Below are 17,070 nucleotides of genomic sequence, written 5' to 3'. Positions count from 1 at the left end.
CTAAAATGCTTAAAGTACTAAGGAAGATTTACATTTCTGGGTAGAGTTTAGAGAGGAATTACTGATAAAAAACATAGAAACTAAGCAAAAGAGACCAAAAACAAAGATAATAGAGAAAACAAAAAAAGTTGTGCAAAAAAAGAAACCCACAGGATGTAAGATGATTTGGCTATGAATAAGCTATACATAACCATAATACTATCAACAGTGAATACTGCTCTAACCAAAATTACATTATGACCAGAGTGACAATACATGTGGATGTGTGAAGTGGTCAGGGAATTCTTCCAGAAAACCCCTACTATTCGAGGTGACAAGTTAACAGATAATACCAAAACTAGAAAATCAATAAATAGTAAAATAAGATTATTTAGCACTAATACCAAAAGAAACAGTAAAGAGTTGGAAATGACTGCTTCTAAGGACTCGGAAGGGGGCAGGGAGAGACTGCTGTTTTTGTTTTTTTGTTTTGTTTTTTTCTTTTTTGGGGGTGAGAGGAAACTGCTGTTTTTCATAAAAAATCCTGTGGAGCTGATGGTCTGACATATCTATGCATAGGGGTTTTGTATTAATAAAAAGTAAAACAAAAAAGTACAACTATATATAAAATATGCTTTTTAAGTTAAAAGGTATGGGAAAGGGTCAAATGTATACAGGAATTTATCAGTGTCCATTACATAGTTATCTAAGACAGGGAAAAATGAGAGAAAAACTTAAACATCTACAAAAAGAACTAATTAAATTATATGGCATATTCACGATCAAATGCCATGAGTCATTTAAAAATGCAGATAGATATGCCTTACTGTTAAAATGTACAGCGGAAACTTACCAGATTTCGTTAACCAATGACACCACAAATAAATAAATACCTACATACATAAATAAATAAGCAAGCAGAGAAAAATCTGTTCTTGTTAACAAGAACCAGGTGACAAAATACCTCAATTTTGATTAAATACATATATCCAAGTAACTTATGCACGAAGAGACTATTCACCAAAATATTAACAATAACTATAAATAGGTCAAGTTTACAGATGACTTTTTTCAGTATTTCCAAATGAATAAACATGTGTTAATGAAGAACCCAAAAGTTAGTTAAAATAAAAAGAAACTCTAATTCTACAACTTAGAAAAGAATCAGATAAAGGAATCGAAGAGAGCAATGCTACTTATCAACTTATTTCAGTTTGTCAAACTGAAAAAACTGCTTAATAAGAACCCAGAACTTCCATTAAGGAATCAATAAATAATCAATGTAAGACTGGTTTTATAAGTCAGTAAAGTTATTAGGTTTTTTTTTTTGTTTTTTTTTTTAAATTATTAGTTCCTTCTATCACCACACATTTACCTTATTTGAACAATGATTCAACTTGCACCGGATCCCAGACACTCCCTCAAAGGAACACTGGCAGTGCTGCTGGCTTCTCCAATTTACGGTCAGGATACAATTCTGGAATGAGAGGAAATAAAGTGATAAAACTGCAGGTTGCATCTTAAAATACAAACGCTTGAAATCGGTAAACAAAAACTCTCCTCTAGCCCTCAACTTCACTCCAAGTGGACATCAGCTTCTCCCTCAAAGTATACAAGCCTGAGAGTCTCACTCAGTCTGACACATGGTTTCATCTATCCAACTTCCTGTGTAAGGCTGCAGCATGGAAAATTAAAATCTTCCTTTTACTGGTAACATTTCAGCTTCTACTGTTTGTGTTACGCAAAACTAATTTGCAAACTCCATAATTCCACCTGGAGAATTATTTCAGAAGAATTAGATACTTGAAACAAACAAACAAAAAATTAACTAAAGCATGCTGAACTAAATTTAACAAATACATTTCAAGTTAAAAATAACTCCCCATCCTCATCCCTCAAAGTACCAATGAATGAATGAATGAATGAATGAATGACCGCCCTTCTGATCCAGTTGTTTAAACATTCCCAGATCTAAACATTACTAACATGGCCATACATCAAAGCTAGGTAGAGTGGTTACCAAAACAAACAAGAAATGAAGTCCAAGATGGACAAGCTCATGTACATAGTTAATATAATCATTCCCAGCTTATTAAAGCTTTATGGTTCATTTACACTACTATAGAGTAGGAAGGAATTCACCATTCAAATAATCAAATAATCTGAGATGCAGGCTTGACAGTAATCTTTTCTTTTTTTCACTTACTCAGCATTCACTCAGTCATGGATATCCACTTTTGCTTTTTCTGAAACATATGGCTTGCACATAACCGAACCTTTGCCTATTTAGCCAGGAAAGAAAGGAATGTATTTCTTTAAACTATGGTCTCTTGATACATGTGGAATCCTCAGCCTAGAATGCCTCCTCCCCTCACCAAACTCCTACTCATTCCTCTAAGGATCTCTGGCTCACCCAGGCAGGGTCAGGTACTGCTTCTCTGTTACCCTAAATACATATCTCCTTACACTCATCTCATTCAATCTGTAATATGTCAATTTCCCTAACAGTGATACCTGTCTGCTGAGTAAACTGATTACTCAAGCAATAAACTCTTGATCTATATCAAAGGTAATTGAGTAATTAACATTACAAACAGGAAACAAAAATCTACTCTTAAAGCTGTGGGATAAGAGTGTTTTATCCAGATGAAATTAGTATTCAGTCCCTTTACCGAATTAATAATAACGTTGACCTATATTTACCTAAAAAAGGAACTATTCCAATACATCCATCTTTAAAATACTAACAAGACAGGAAATACCTAAAATCTCTATTTTACTACCTGTCATGTTTCTTTCCTATTAACCAATCTCTTCTTGGATGTTGGAAAGAATTTTATCATCTCAGCAAGTCTTCAATTTTCCATTGTCACAATCAGCAGAGAAGCAAATCTGAGGCTCTGGCCCTTAGTTATTCTTTGATAGTAAGGACGTATCTAAAGCCGAGTCATCCCTCCACCAGTTTTTATGCACACATACCCTCCCACACACACAACTTGTCCTGCCTGTGTCACCTAGACAGTCACAGGCATACTTTTTGATCCCTATCTCTTGAACCACCCTTAGTCAGATATCGGTATATATTAGCAAGGACATCCCAGAACTGCTGACCATATATTTTTTTCTCCTTCTATTTGTCCACTTATGTACCTACAACATGCTAGGCTCTATTCTAGACAATGGAGATTTAACAATTAAATCTCTTCATTCCTGCAGCCTACATTCTAGGGGGTAGATGGGGGCAGACAGGAATAAGTATTATAATTTTATATAAAGTGGTCAAGGAAGACCTCTCATGAGGCAGCTGAATAGAGACTTGAAAGAGTATGCTGTGCCTTATCTGAAGACTGACGGAACCAGATAGAAGAAAGAGCAAGTACAAAGACTTTGGGGAAGGGACATGCTTGGCATATCCGAGGGACAGAGAAAAACAGAGTGGTGTCGATGCAAAAAGTTGCCAGGGAACACTTAGAAGATCAGGTCAGAGACAGGAGTGAATGGACAGGGCCCTGCAAGCCATCGTAAGGACTTTGGTTTTTCTCTGGGTAATATGTGCAGCCACTGAGTGTTTTGAGCAGAGAAGTGATAAGACCAGAATTATGTTTCAAAAGGATAATCTTGGCTGCTGAGTGAAAAATAGACTTTAACAGGGAAAAGCAAAAGAAAATGGTAGATATTGCCTACAATAATCCAGGTAAAGGACAGCAGTGACTTGCTTATGCCAGAGTGTAGCTTAGAATACTCCTACATTTCATAAGTTACTAGACCTCACATAGCATAGTTCCTAAATACAAACAATGGGTGACCACTAATATTGTAGGACCAAAGCATTTATATGTCCTATGGTTAAAGAAGACTGAAATTATTTTATCTCACCTTGGGCGCCCTGGTAATTTTTTTACTGAGATAAAGAACACAAAGAAACACAAGGATGATCTTGCCTGCTCCTATGAAGTGAGGTCAAAGACCATTCTTTAAACCACCAGGCACAACATGCTTATACGATACGAACGAACGAACGTGTTCCAGCTTCCCAAGCATGATACCAATAAATAAAAGCGAACAAAAGGATGATGTCTTCTCCTCAAGTTAACTCGAGTTTCCAATAAATAACAAAATTTAATCTTAGCCACTCCTCATTGAAAAAAATATATTAGAAACTGAAAGACTGTGACAGCTGAGCAAATAAATCTTTTTAGAGAACTATGCCTTGTCTGCTTGATTCATCAGCCAGAATCAAGACTGAATCTAAGACTGCTGAAATTACTATGAATGGCTTTGGAGAGAAAGATACTTCACAATGGGTCTTGTATAAAAAGCATTCTACACTGAGGGGGTCAGCAAATGATGGCACACAGGCCAAATCTAACCCAACCTGTTTTTATAGCACCCATGAGCTAACAATGTGTTCTACATTTTTAAATGGTTGAAAAAAGTTCAAGAGTATTTCATGATGTGTGAAAATTCTATTATAAATTCCAATTTCAACATCCATGATTAATTTTATTGGAACACCACCATGTTCATTCTTTTACAGATAGCTGCTTTCATATTACAACAGCAAAGCTGAGTAGTTGGAATAGAGGCTGCAGGCAGTGGTCTCACCCCTTAGCACTGCTACAAAATGCAGTGATGCAGTTATAACTCAACAGCATTTCAAGTACCATGCATTCCATCTTATCACATTTTATTATTATTCTTAAATTACTAGTACATATCCATTATGTCAAAACTTTCAATGTTACCCATTTAGGGTACAGTGTGGAATATTTCATTATTGAATTAGATGCCAAAGCACTGTTTATTATGAAATGACACCATAGCTGTGCCAAGAATATAACTTATATCAACATTACCAAACTAAGCTCTCATCACAATATTCCCAACCTACAGAAAACCAACTAGTGGAAAAATTAAAAAATTTAAAACAATATCCTATTACAACATAAAATCTTTACAAAAAGAAAAAATAAAAATGAGGCTACAACCAATGAATGGTTCATTTGTTAGCATAACAAGGAAAACTGATACTACTATGTTACTATACTATTATTAAATTACTGCATTTATAGTGAGCCAATTAAATCATGCTTGACTGCAGCAGCCCAAAAAATGTGTCCAGAGAAAATGAACTTGCTTAAGACAATCAGCCTTTTGGCTTGAAGAGTTAAGAACAATGGGAATAACATCAGTAGTCATAAAAAATAAGGCGAGTGGAGTGGAAAGGTGCTGACCTAATAACTGTGGGAATGAGTGAAATAGGGAAGAATAAAAGCAAAAAGAACTGCACAGAAATACTGTAGTCTAGCTGTGAAAACTGTTCCCCCATGGGAGTCTAGGTTAACAATTCTGAAATCACTGTACGTGTATACTGGAATTATCAAATATATCGATAGCAGATGGTGACAGCCTAATTTCTCACGGTTAGGAGTGGGAGGTTATAGACAAGAAAGAGGAAAAGGTTAGAGTGATTAACATGGTACTAGATTAGAGCTGGAGATACTAGTATGAACTCATCTTAATATAGATACAAATGGGACACATACAGAAATATCAGAAATATTCAGATATTTCTATATGTATACAGAATGTGTTGGTACACACATTTCATATATATATATAAAAATATATATATATATCTCCTATAAGTACATGGACTATTTGTGTTAGTATACACGTATATATTTCCTTGCTGTCAGCTGAGAAGACCTAGAAGCAATGGGCAGATCTTGATTTCTAATACCATTCCTCCAATTAAAAAAAAACCAGGGCTCCTTGGAGAAATGGCCGAGTCTAAGGCTGAGGCAAGGAATACAAAGGATGAAGCTGGAGTATCTTGTAGGGCCAGAAAGGAAGTGCTTAAAAAAAAAAAAAAAAAAAAAAGCCACAATGAAGGGGCTATGTCAAAAAGACACTCCCATCTAACTGAAAGCACTCCCAATATTCAAAATTGGAAAAATATGAACAAAATAAAGTAGCATCAGAGTGTAATTCCAAGTATAAAATATCCATGAGTCCATATTAATAGAAATGCTGAACAAATAAATGGGTGAAGGGACCAAGCTCCCACACAGAATTCCAAATAATTCACGTATATAGGAGGAGAACACAACTCTGCTCTCCAAGTAATTTCTACCCAAGGAGGTAGAACATAACTCTCCTCTCCAAGTAATTTCTTTCCAAAGAGTACACTATGGAGGGAACAGGAGAGGGTAACCTGCATTGGAGAAACTCTGCCAGATGACCAAGGTTAATGTCAACAACGAGTCACGATGATAGCATGTATTCCTTGATATCATATGAGGAAAATGGCACCTTACCTCCGTGGTCTTTCTCCCCAAAACCTGTTAACACCGGTCTAATCATGAGAAAAATATCGGACAAATTCAACTGTCATTATCACCAAAAATAAGAAAAGTCTGAGAAACTGTCACAGCCAAGAGGAGCCTAGAGAGACAACTAAATGTATATCCTAAATGAAATCCTGGAACAAAAAAAGGACATTAGGTTAAAACTAAAGAAATCTGAATAAAGTACATATGGATTTTAGTTAATATCAATATCGGTTCATTAGCTGTGACCAATGTACCATACTAATGTAAGATGTTAACAGGGGAAATGCACATGTAGTATATATTACTATTTTCTGATTTCCTGTAAATCTGAAACTGTTCAAAAATAAAGCATTTGTTTAAAAAGAAAAAAGGCAAATGATTTTGAGTGGTGTTCCTTGGCTCTTGATGATTTGACAGATAATACTGATACTGCTCAGTATTATACTGGAGTATATTGGAGAAGTCAATACCGGAGAAGTCAATACTGAGTCTGGAGTGACTCAAGAATTAGCCTCCGTGAATAGTCTGTGTGGAACAACTACAGATGAGGCTTTAAAAGAACACTAATTCCACAAAACCTGAACTTGAATCTGATAACATGTCACAAATGATGAAGAAAGGGCTCAGTTGAATCAACTTTAAAAAGCTTGTGACAGTGTAAAATATTTAAAGCATTTGGTTATTCTATTATTTTCACCAGCAGGTACGCTTCAAAAAATTTGTTTTAAAAATTTAAGCCAGTATCAAGAACAACCTTCATTCACTCTCAATTCACTTTTGTAGACTTAACCATCATCAGTTCTGTGAATGTTTGTCAAAAATAGAAAGTTAATCCTGACCTGCCCTACCAAACAGTAGTTTGATGGCTTAGCAGTGGTAAAATTTTAATGGCAATTTTTTTTTAAGCTCAGGACTGAATCTGAAATTTTTCTGAACAAGAAGAAAAACCCTTAAACATTATCACTGAATACCGAATGGCTCTGGAAATTAGCTTTTGCTACAGATCCGATGAAGTTTCTTAATGAATTCAGTAGAAAATCACAAGGCAAAGTAGCACTTCTTTGGGAAATAGATACTGCAGAAAATTAATTTAAACAACACTGTGTGAATCACAAGCAATGTCAAGTTACTTCATTCACTCCTATGCTGTCAAATGTTAAGACAGGCAATGAGATCTCCATTCCAACACAAATTTGAAACAGACATATTTTCTTAGCTCCAACTACAGTTCCAGTGTACTTCCAACCTCAATGCAAATGCAAAGAAAATCTCCATATGTAACTGAGGAGCTTCCATCTAATCTTCAATTGGAACTGACTATTCTACAGTGTAATGGCATGCTAAAAAGCAAATATCAAGAATCTAACAGGATTCTATAAATGTCTTCCTCGTGATGAATATGCCCAATTAAAATCAAATGCTCAAAAAAAAGTCACATGCTCATGGATTAATATTAGTATTTGGCTGTACTTCTGTGTGAAAAGACATTTTCAAAGACAACATATGTAAAATGCCACTAATTTTCAACATTCACAGATGAATATTTGTCATCAATTTTGATAGATGAAGCTAACTTTGAACCCAAGTAAAATGATATCCCCCAAAAGAATTCCATTCTAACAGAACTGTATTACAAAAATTGTATTCAATTACTATATTTTGAATTCTGCCAATAAAAAAAGTTTCCTTTTGTACTTAAGTATCTACATGATATCTTCAATTTTGTCTCTTGGTCCCAAAGCCTAAAGTATTATCTGGACCATCACAGAAAAAGTTTGCCAACTCAGGTTCTACATCATTTGCCTACCAAAGTGCAAATGGCCAAACAAGGATAAACCCTTAAAAAAGTACTTATCAAAACTATAAGAGTTTCAAATGGCAGAAACTATCATCTTTCAATACTTATGCTCAGGAAGATACAGTAAGGCAAATAAAATTAGTATAATCAATCATCCCAAAGCAATTTCCAATGCACCGGCTCAATAAATGAGTGTATGCTCAGAAGCCAGACTGCCTAGGTTTGATCCCCAGCTCCACCTACTAGTAGTTGTGAAACCTGTGATAAAGTACTGAATTAAATCTCTTTGTTTCATCTGTAAAAACTGTTTCCTACTACATAGGGCTGTTATGACAAATGAATAAAGTAATATCTGTGTAATAAAGTAATCTTGCAACAGTGCTTTGCACAAAGTACTTAATAAATATTATTAGATTTTTTTTAATGCCTACAGCACTTGGTATTCCTAGGTGGTCTCCCATCCAAGTACTACTAACCAGGCCTGACTCTGCTTAGCTTCCGAGAGAAGACGAGATCTGGCACATTCAGAGTGGCATGGCCGTACACTATTATCTGATTATTAATCAGGCCAATGTCAAAATGACAGTTAAAAGACAAAAAGACTTCAACCAGCTAGTATGGGTAGCCACATGGTCATTAAACAATTACCTTCTTTCTCTTGAGAATTCAGAATTTGGCTTTACAGCAGACTAAGAATATAACACACTTATTATATTTTCAAACCCTCTTAAAGAAGCAGTACATTCTGACAACAAACCCAAGCCTATACTTGACTCCAGGCTGAAGGAGTCCGCTCTGAATGACACCATTATTCTGTCTCAGGTTCTCAGTTTACGACAGACAGGGATCAACATGCCATCTGTGCACCTCACAGTTCCTACTTACACCAATGGTTTTTAAAATCATGCTCTCACACTATGCAGAGGTGTCCAGGTAGCAAAATAACATCTCATCGGAGTCCTTGGACCCAATGACCACCAGATAAGACTGTCTTATCTGAAACTGTAACAGCTATTTTCCCAGAATTTATCATCTTTTCATCACATTACAAAACTTTACAAATTACCACCATTTTCCTACAATTAACCCTCTATTTCCTTGAATAGTACTAGTGCCATGTTACTAGACTAATGGCTCCTTGATATCAAGCAGGTACCAGATCAAATTCCTTTTTGTATCCCCAGTGTCTAGTTACATGTTCTTTGAATAACAAATGAATATTAGCTATACGACTTTTTCTTTTTACAATAGTAAAATATACATAACACAAAATTCACCATTTCAACCATTTTTAAGTGTTTTAATGCAGTTCAGTACATTAAGTACATTCACACTGTTATGTAACCATCACCACCATCCATCTCCAGAACTTTTTCATATTCCCAAACTGAAACTTGGTACAAAATAAACAATAACCTCCCCACAACCACCATTTTACTTTGTCTCTATGAATGTGACTGCTCTAGGTACCTCATATAAGTGAAATCATACAACATTTGTCCTTTAATGTCTAGCTTATATCACCCAGCATAATGTCCAGGTTCATCTATGTTGTCGCACATGTACAAAATTTTTAAAAAGAAAAAAATGTACAGAATTGTGGAACTTGAGATATTAACATAAAGTGTTTTATTTGCTTGAGCAAACAAAAATGTTTAATTCTTTTTACCTAATGTCTTTTTAGTAATACATGCGCAGTAAAAATTTCAAATTGTAGAAAAGTATATAATGAAAAATGGTCTCCTTCCTAATTTCTGCCCTCCTTATCCCCTATTTCAAATTCCAGGTCCCTTCCCTGGTTTAACGTTTCATTTTGGAACACAATCACCAACCAGGTGTTGCCTCGCTTTGAAGATGTCCTATTAAAAAAATATTCTATTTGACTTATCAGGGCTGGTTAGTCCTCTCTTCTAAAAATACCAACATAAAGATCCAAACCAACGTACATAAATTTTTTTTTACGCCTACGGCACCTGGTCTTCCTAGGTGGTCTCCCATCCAAGTACTAACCAGGCCCGACCCTGCTTAGCCTCTGAGATCAGACGGGATCAGGCTTGTTCAGGGGGACATGGCCATAGACTGCACATAAAATTTTTAAAAACATTTTACAAATATTCCATTAAATTAACATTCATTAAGTGCACCCTATGAATAATGTCTTTGTTAGGCAGCATGTTGAGGCAAGAAAGATTACAGGCTCTGGAGTCACATAAAAACTGATTCTGACTCTTTTAAGCTTCAGTTTCCTGATCTATGAAGTACAAGTAACACTACCTTATAAGCTGTTGTAATGATTAAATGAGAAAAACATCTAAATTATAGTACGGTTTCCAGTAATACAGCAAACACTCAAATAACAGTAATAATTAACTGTTCACTTCCTTCACTGGGCACTCCAGAAAGCACAAAGATGAATCACAAAATCTGTACCCTCCCAAGTGCTTATATGCAACAGAGGAGGTTATCTCAGTACTATCATTATTCTGCTGAGAACTTGGTTAAAGTTAATGCAACTTCCAGACTGCACTTATAATCCTTATGATTCTATTTCTAAATCTCACTGAAATAGTTATTTGTGAAAAAAAAAAAAAAAACTTGTGACTTGGAATGCTAGAATAAAGAGAAAGTTTATCATCAGACTATTAATAGTATACAGCCTTAAGGCTTTAATTAAAATATGGAGAGGGTCAAGACAGTGGAATAGGTAGGTAAATGCTGTGCTCACCTCCTCTCACAATCACATCAAAATTACAACTAAACTGCAGAATAGCCATCATCCAGAATCACCTGAAATCTAGGTAAACAGAAGTCCTACAACTGAGGACACACAAAAGAGGCCACATCGAGAATGAAAACAATTCTGGAGAGTCTGAGATTAAGAGACCATGATCCGATCCAATCCAATCTACATGCAAAAACACTGAACCAGAAGAAGAGCATAGTTTTGTACAAATATGACTAGAATTAGAATCGCAGAACATTAAAAATTGAAAGCACTCCTAGAGGTCATATCTAGTACAACCCTAGTTTTACAAAAGGGAAACAGCCCAGAAAAAGGAAGAGATTGGTCCAAGAAGACAAGCTAAAACTAGAGCCTAAAGGCCTTTGACTGTCGGTGTGCCAGTTCTTTTACATCACCATATCACCTTTTGCCTGTTAAAGAACTTTGAGCCACAAACTTCACTCAGTCGACTCTGATTTTTCACTTTTTCTTCCCAATTACTCAAAAGAGAAAAAAAAAATTTTATGTGCCTTATGAAATAAGTCTTAGAAACATTCCTAAATAATCTCATTTGGCTAAAATGTACTCTATTGGAAGCTACAGGGAATACACTAAATAAGAATTAATCAAATTCACTAAAGGCCTATTTGAAAGTAAATTTCAGCCAACGAAAAACAATTTTAGAGCTGATGGTACATTCAGAGTCTATCTTCCACAACTGCTTAGTTTTACTTAAAAAAAAAAAAAACACTAAAAACTAAATAGTAGTAATCTAATTAACAACCCACTTAACCCAAGTCATCAGACCAAGATAATCAACTTCTAGAGTCACATTTGCTTTCATCTGTAAATGAGCAACAGGAAAGAGACCAAATCTGATGCCAAAATAATCTGTCACATATATGATATCATGCTGGAGAATCCATGAAAGTATTACATGCGCCTTTGAAAATTTTTTCTTTCTTTTCAAATTACAAATCCAAAGTAGCTACTAAATTTGACACAAAGGTCAAAACTACCTCTCAGAGTACTACCTTAAAATTAAACTTATTTTCAACCAAACTTACTATTACAAATAATCTTAGCAGTTTTGGAAATCTACCTAAAATGCCTGTATTTTCTGGTTCTGCTAATTCTATAAAATTAATTTGCAACTGATGTTCACCCAACAGCAATTTACAAACACCATTAGGGAAACCTCCTTTTCCTACCAAATATCAAATCCCAAAGCCACCTAGCCACTCCTAGGCAGAGGGTTCCTCACAAAATGCTTATTTCCAGAGCATTTATAAGCACTGTCACAGCTCCCCAGAATCAACCGCATATTCATAAGTTTAACCAGGAAAATGGACTGCTCTAAAAACTTGTTTAACCACAAATCCTATTTACTGAGAGAACTGTCATGTGTCAAAGTAACCCTTGTAAATGGAGCTTTCCTTCTAAAAGATCTAATTCAGCTGTTTGACTCATTCTCCTATTTAGCAATCCTGCTTTCTATTTCCAGTAAATTTGGTTTTAGATTACTATTTTTCCAATTTCTCATGCATTAAAGTTCAGAGACTTAAGCCTAGCAAAAAGGTGTAAAAGCCACTATACGAAGGTATAAATGTAGAAAGGCCACAATATAAAGCCCCAAAACAAGTCAGGACTTGAGAGTCAGAATATTAATGAATACTAAAACCAATCATATGAAGAAAGTAAAACTAGAACCCCTATATCTCACATCTCAGACAAAAATAAACTCAAAGTGGACTAAAAAACCAAAAGCAAATAAATAAATATTAAATGTATAAAGCTTTAAAACTTTTAGAAGATACAGGAGAATATATGGATGAATTCAGGATAGAGAATTTCAAATAAGATATTACAAGTATAAATCATAAAAGTAAAGCTTGACAAATATCTGTATGCGTTGGAAAATCAAAATGAACCCACCTACTAGGAAAATATTTGCAATACATATACCCAAAAGATTAAAATTCAGACTCTAGACTATATAGAGAACTTCTACAAATCAATTAAAAGGCAAAAAAATCAGTCTACGGCCACACCACCCTGAACAAGCCCAATCTCGTCTTATCTCGGAAGCTATGCAGGGTCGTGCCTGGTTAGCACCTGGAGACAACCTAGGAAGACCAGGTGCTGTAGGCATAAAATGAATGAATGAATGAATGAATGAATGAATAAGGGATTGTAAGCGGACAAGGTCTTTGCAATCTGTGAGGTCAACTAAAAAAAATAAAAAGGCAAAAAGTTCGATTTAGGTAAAAGATTAATTTACTAAATAAATATTTACTGAACACCTAGGCACTGTCCTAGGCACTAGAGATAAAACACTGACAAAATAAAATCTCTGACCTCATGAAGGGGTAAGGCATACAAACAACTATACACTATATTTCAAATAATGATAAATGCTAAAAATAAAGTGGGGTAAAGGGATAACAGGTAATTCAAAAACGGGGCTACCTATATAGCTATACATAAGGATGTTCCTCTTCACTAGCAATCATAGAAATACAATTTAAAACTACAATGAAATATTACATACGCATAATAGCAAAATTTTTTAAGTCTGATACTGTCAAGTATCGTTAAGATGTGTAGCAACAGAAATGCTTATACTGAGTGTAAATTAACATAATCCCTCTGGTGAATAATGTGACGTCTAATGAAGTCAAAGATGCGCACATCCTATAACCCAGCAATTCCACTTTTAGATATAAACTCATGAGAAACTCTCCCAAGTTGGTAGAAAATATATAAGAATATTCTTAGCAGCACTCTGAGTACGACTAGGAAAATGAGTAGAAAGTAGCACATTCAACGAATACTATACAATAGTAAAAATGAAGAACAAGATACCATGAATGAATCCCACAAACGCAGCAAAATCAGAAGAGTGGTTAAGGAGCAAAGGGGGGACGATAATCCTAAATTTAACTATGATGGTAGAGCCTTATCTCTTAAACTTATTAAATTTATCTCTTAAATACATGGGCACTAACTGTATTATTCTTTGCACTTTTTTTTTTAGAATCAAAAGGAAAGTTTACTAGAAAATGGATAACACTCCACAGAGTGTGGTCTCCTTTCAGAGGCAGAGCATAAGAGGAACTCAGAGACGAGGACAGTGAGAGACAGAGTAGAGTCTTAAAATGTGAGAGAGACCTCTCTGTATTTTTTTGCACGTCTTCATATTACATACTTTTTTTAGAAACATGAAAATATTTACACAATGCTGAACACTGTGGTTGTGCTACCTTTGGACTTCCTTTCTCAATCCCTTCTCTAGAGAAAAAAAGATTAATAAAATGTCCTATGACAGACAAAAAAAAAAATACAAGCATTCCCATGTACCTCACAAGCTTCTTGGCCACACACATTTACACTTTTGCAAAAAAAGTTCTAAAGATTGAAACAGGACTCATAAAGCAATACTTTTAAAGTTAAATCAAAGAAATCATTCCACAGTGAAGGATAAGCATATGAAGGTGTATGTTGAATACAGGCAGAGTGGTTAAGAACGAGAGCCTTGCAAAACACATGACGGACCTGGATTAGTGTATATATCCTGACTCCACTTCTCTGCAGGCTTGAGCACGGTGTATAATCTAAGTTTCCTCATCTCTAAAAAGTACACTAATCTTATAAATTTGTCATAACAAATAAATTAATGAACATACATAAAATACATAACATACTGTATTTTAAAATAGCAATTTGAAAAATTAAAGTAAGTTGGAAGGGAGGGGATAACAATGGATAGACTCAACAATGAAAATTTTATTTTTCCAAATTGTTTCAGTAGTAAATCAAGGTTTTATATTTCATAAAGACTTTTTCCCCCAGCAACATTCTTACATAATCACCAAACAATAAATCATATCCTTAAAGACATTTCCGTTTCCAGAATCACCTTCAAAAAACTAAGCTGATAACGAAAATACCTGTACAATGGAAAGCAGAGATAAATCCCCAGAATCTTGTCTAACTCCATGAGGTCCAATTCAGGTGCCAATTACTCAGAGAGAAAAAAAATACACTACATGCTTGAAAAATTAAACTTGAAACAAGAAATGTAGTTAGTTAATAAAAAGTTTTAAAATATTTTCAACAGAAAACTAGATTATTCAAGTTACTATACAAAAAGCTCAGTTTTAAACACACAATGCTTTATGATTGATGCAAGTCTTAAAATTTAGATTTGAACAATGGTTTCTTACACAATAAAAGGAGTAAAGGGAAGAGGACGAACAATCCAGAAGATAAAGTCTGTACGTATCCCTTACAAGTCTTTTGCAGCAATATTTCATACTCAACAAGGAAACCAAAGATTCTGTCCTCCTCAGAAAGCACCTCTTGTTGGCAGCTCTGAGGCTAGTTACCAGAACAACAACAGGTGAGAAAAGCAAGGTCAAAATTCCAGCTGGAATAACATAATGCACACGAAGTTACAGCTCATGTATACAGTTGACTAGCATATAAAATCTTAGTTTCCTAATAACCACAGTAATAATTTAGTTGACAACTCTGAAATTAATTTATCTTTCACTTATCTTTCACTTACATTCATGGCTCATGGATGCAAATACCTGAACAAGTTAACGATCAGGGTAGGTATCAAGTTTTATCAGAAAGCTTGCACTTTGGGTTAACCATGTTAAAATTTTTTTCATTAAGCTTCCTTCTCTCAAAGAGATGTCCCAAAAATAATGATCATAACTGATATGACAAAGCATTTGCAACAGTTAAAGACATTCTTCTGTATAACTCATTCAATAAATTTCAAATCCACTGCTTCTAAACCAAGAGTCCAACAATGATTTGTTGAGAGACTAATCACTGCAATGGCTAAACTCAAGTGGAGTTTAAAATAATTACATTTGAGTCTACAGCCATGCCATCCTGAACAAGCCCAATCTCGTCAGCTAAGCAGGGTCAGGCCTGGTTAGTACTTGGATGGGAGACCACCTAGGAAGACCAGGTGTTGTAAGCTTAAAAAATAAAAAAATAAGGGATTGCAAACTGACAAGGTCTTTGCAATCTGTGAAGTCAACCAAGGGTTACCTCGCCTAAGTAAATAAATAAAAATAAAATAATTACATTTGAGAATTTCTACTGTGCTCAACCAGCACTGTTTACTCAACTGTTACAATAGCACTAGAGGTCCTCAGTTCCATTTGTGCCTAAACTCACGTGACACAAGATTTTCATCACTTTCACACATCCAAACCATTTAATAATAAATGACAGTAGGTGACTATTCTAAGTATCATAAGATACTGAATTGATAATTTTTCATGTATTATTTATATTACTGTCAAATATATACGCCGTAATTCTCTCAAAGGAAGGAAGAAAGGTGTATTTTCATTTTAAAGATAAAGATACAAAAAGCTAGACAAATATTATCAATTCTGAAATATGTTCTGTCATTCTACTTGCATCAAGGTGAATCAAAAAGCCTTTGTCAGCTGGTGGATTCACGTCTATTATTCCTGAATAGGAGTTAAATAATTTAACTTTGGATCTTATAAGCATGACACTAACACATAGATGTTTTATTATCTGAGGACTCTGTCCTAATTTATTGGTCAATCTACTCCCTGGATCCTTATTCTGAGCAGTATAGCACAGTGGCTGAATGGAGGTTCAGAGTCAGACCTAGGCTCAAATCCTATCTCCCTAAATTAACCTTTTCTGCCTCAGCTTCATCATTTGTAAAACAAATAGCTCTTCACTTATCTTTTAAAGTACAGGACTAAATGAGATAATGCATGTAAAGTCCTTACATAAGCATTTACTCTGAAAAAAAAAAACAAAACTCAATCTATGAAAGTGCTTCTTTAATATTTAGGTTGACCTTATATCCAGGTTTGCTCAATATAGTCAGTTTACACCTGTTGTTCCAGCATATTAATAGCATCCCCCTCTCAATAGTGTCCTGGTTCAAAAAGATATAATTATATGGTTACAATATAAATTTGACAAAAATAAATACAACTAAAAACAATCATTAAATGTGAGGAAGAGAGCTATTCCCAGACCCAAGCACTTGTAAATTACAGAAATAATGGTCACATTTCAGTTGTGTAAATTTTACCTCCCTCTCCCCCACCACAAAAAAAAGGGAATCTTAAGCAAATACTATATTCTAGCTATTTATTGGCATGTTAAAGTGTTCAGGTGTGAAAGGTACTTATATCTACAACTTAACTTTAAAATGCTTCAAA

General features: G+C 34.8%; 1 protein-coding gene and 1 non-coding gene across 2 annotated transcripts in view; both read right to left on the bottom strand.

Moving 5' to 3' along the window:
• THRAP3 (thyroid hormone receptor associated protein 3) overlaps positions 1–1,440 on the bottom strand; it is a 40,407-nt gene extending 38,967 nt beyond the window's left edge. The window contains exon 1 of the mRNA XM_011357993.2: positions 1,355–1,440. The gene's annotated coding sequence lies outside the window, so the exon portion shown is untranslated. The remainder of the gene's footprint in view (positions 1–1,354) is intronic.
• An 8,633-nt stretch (positions 1,441–10,073) lies between these two features.
• LOC111738310 lies at positions 10,074–10,192 on the bottom strand. Its single transcript, XR_002779816.1, has one exon. It is a non-coding gene; the product is annotated as a 5S ribosomal RNA (ribosomal RNA).
• Positions 10,193–17,070: the final 6,878 nt, after the last annotated feature.

Source organism: Pteropus vampyrus, unplaced genomic scaffold (genome assembly GCF_000151845.1).
Source record: "Pteropus vampyrus isolate Shadow unplaced genomic scaffold, Pvam_2.0 Scaffold36, whole genome shotgun sequence".
NCBI classification, from domain to species: Eukaryota; Metazoa; Chordata; class Mammalia; order Chiroptera; family Pteropodidae; genus Pteropus; species Pteropus vampyrus.
This window is presented reverse-complemented; position numbering and strand designations above follow the sequence as displayed.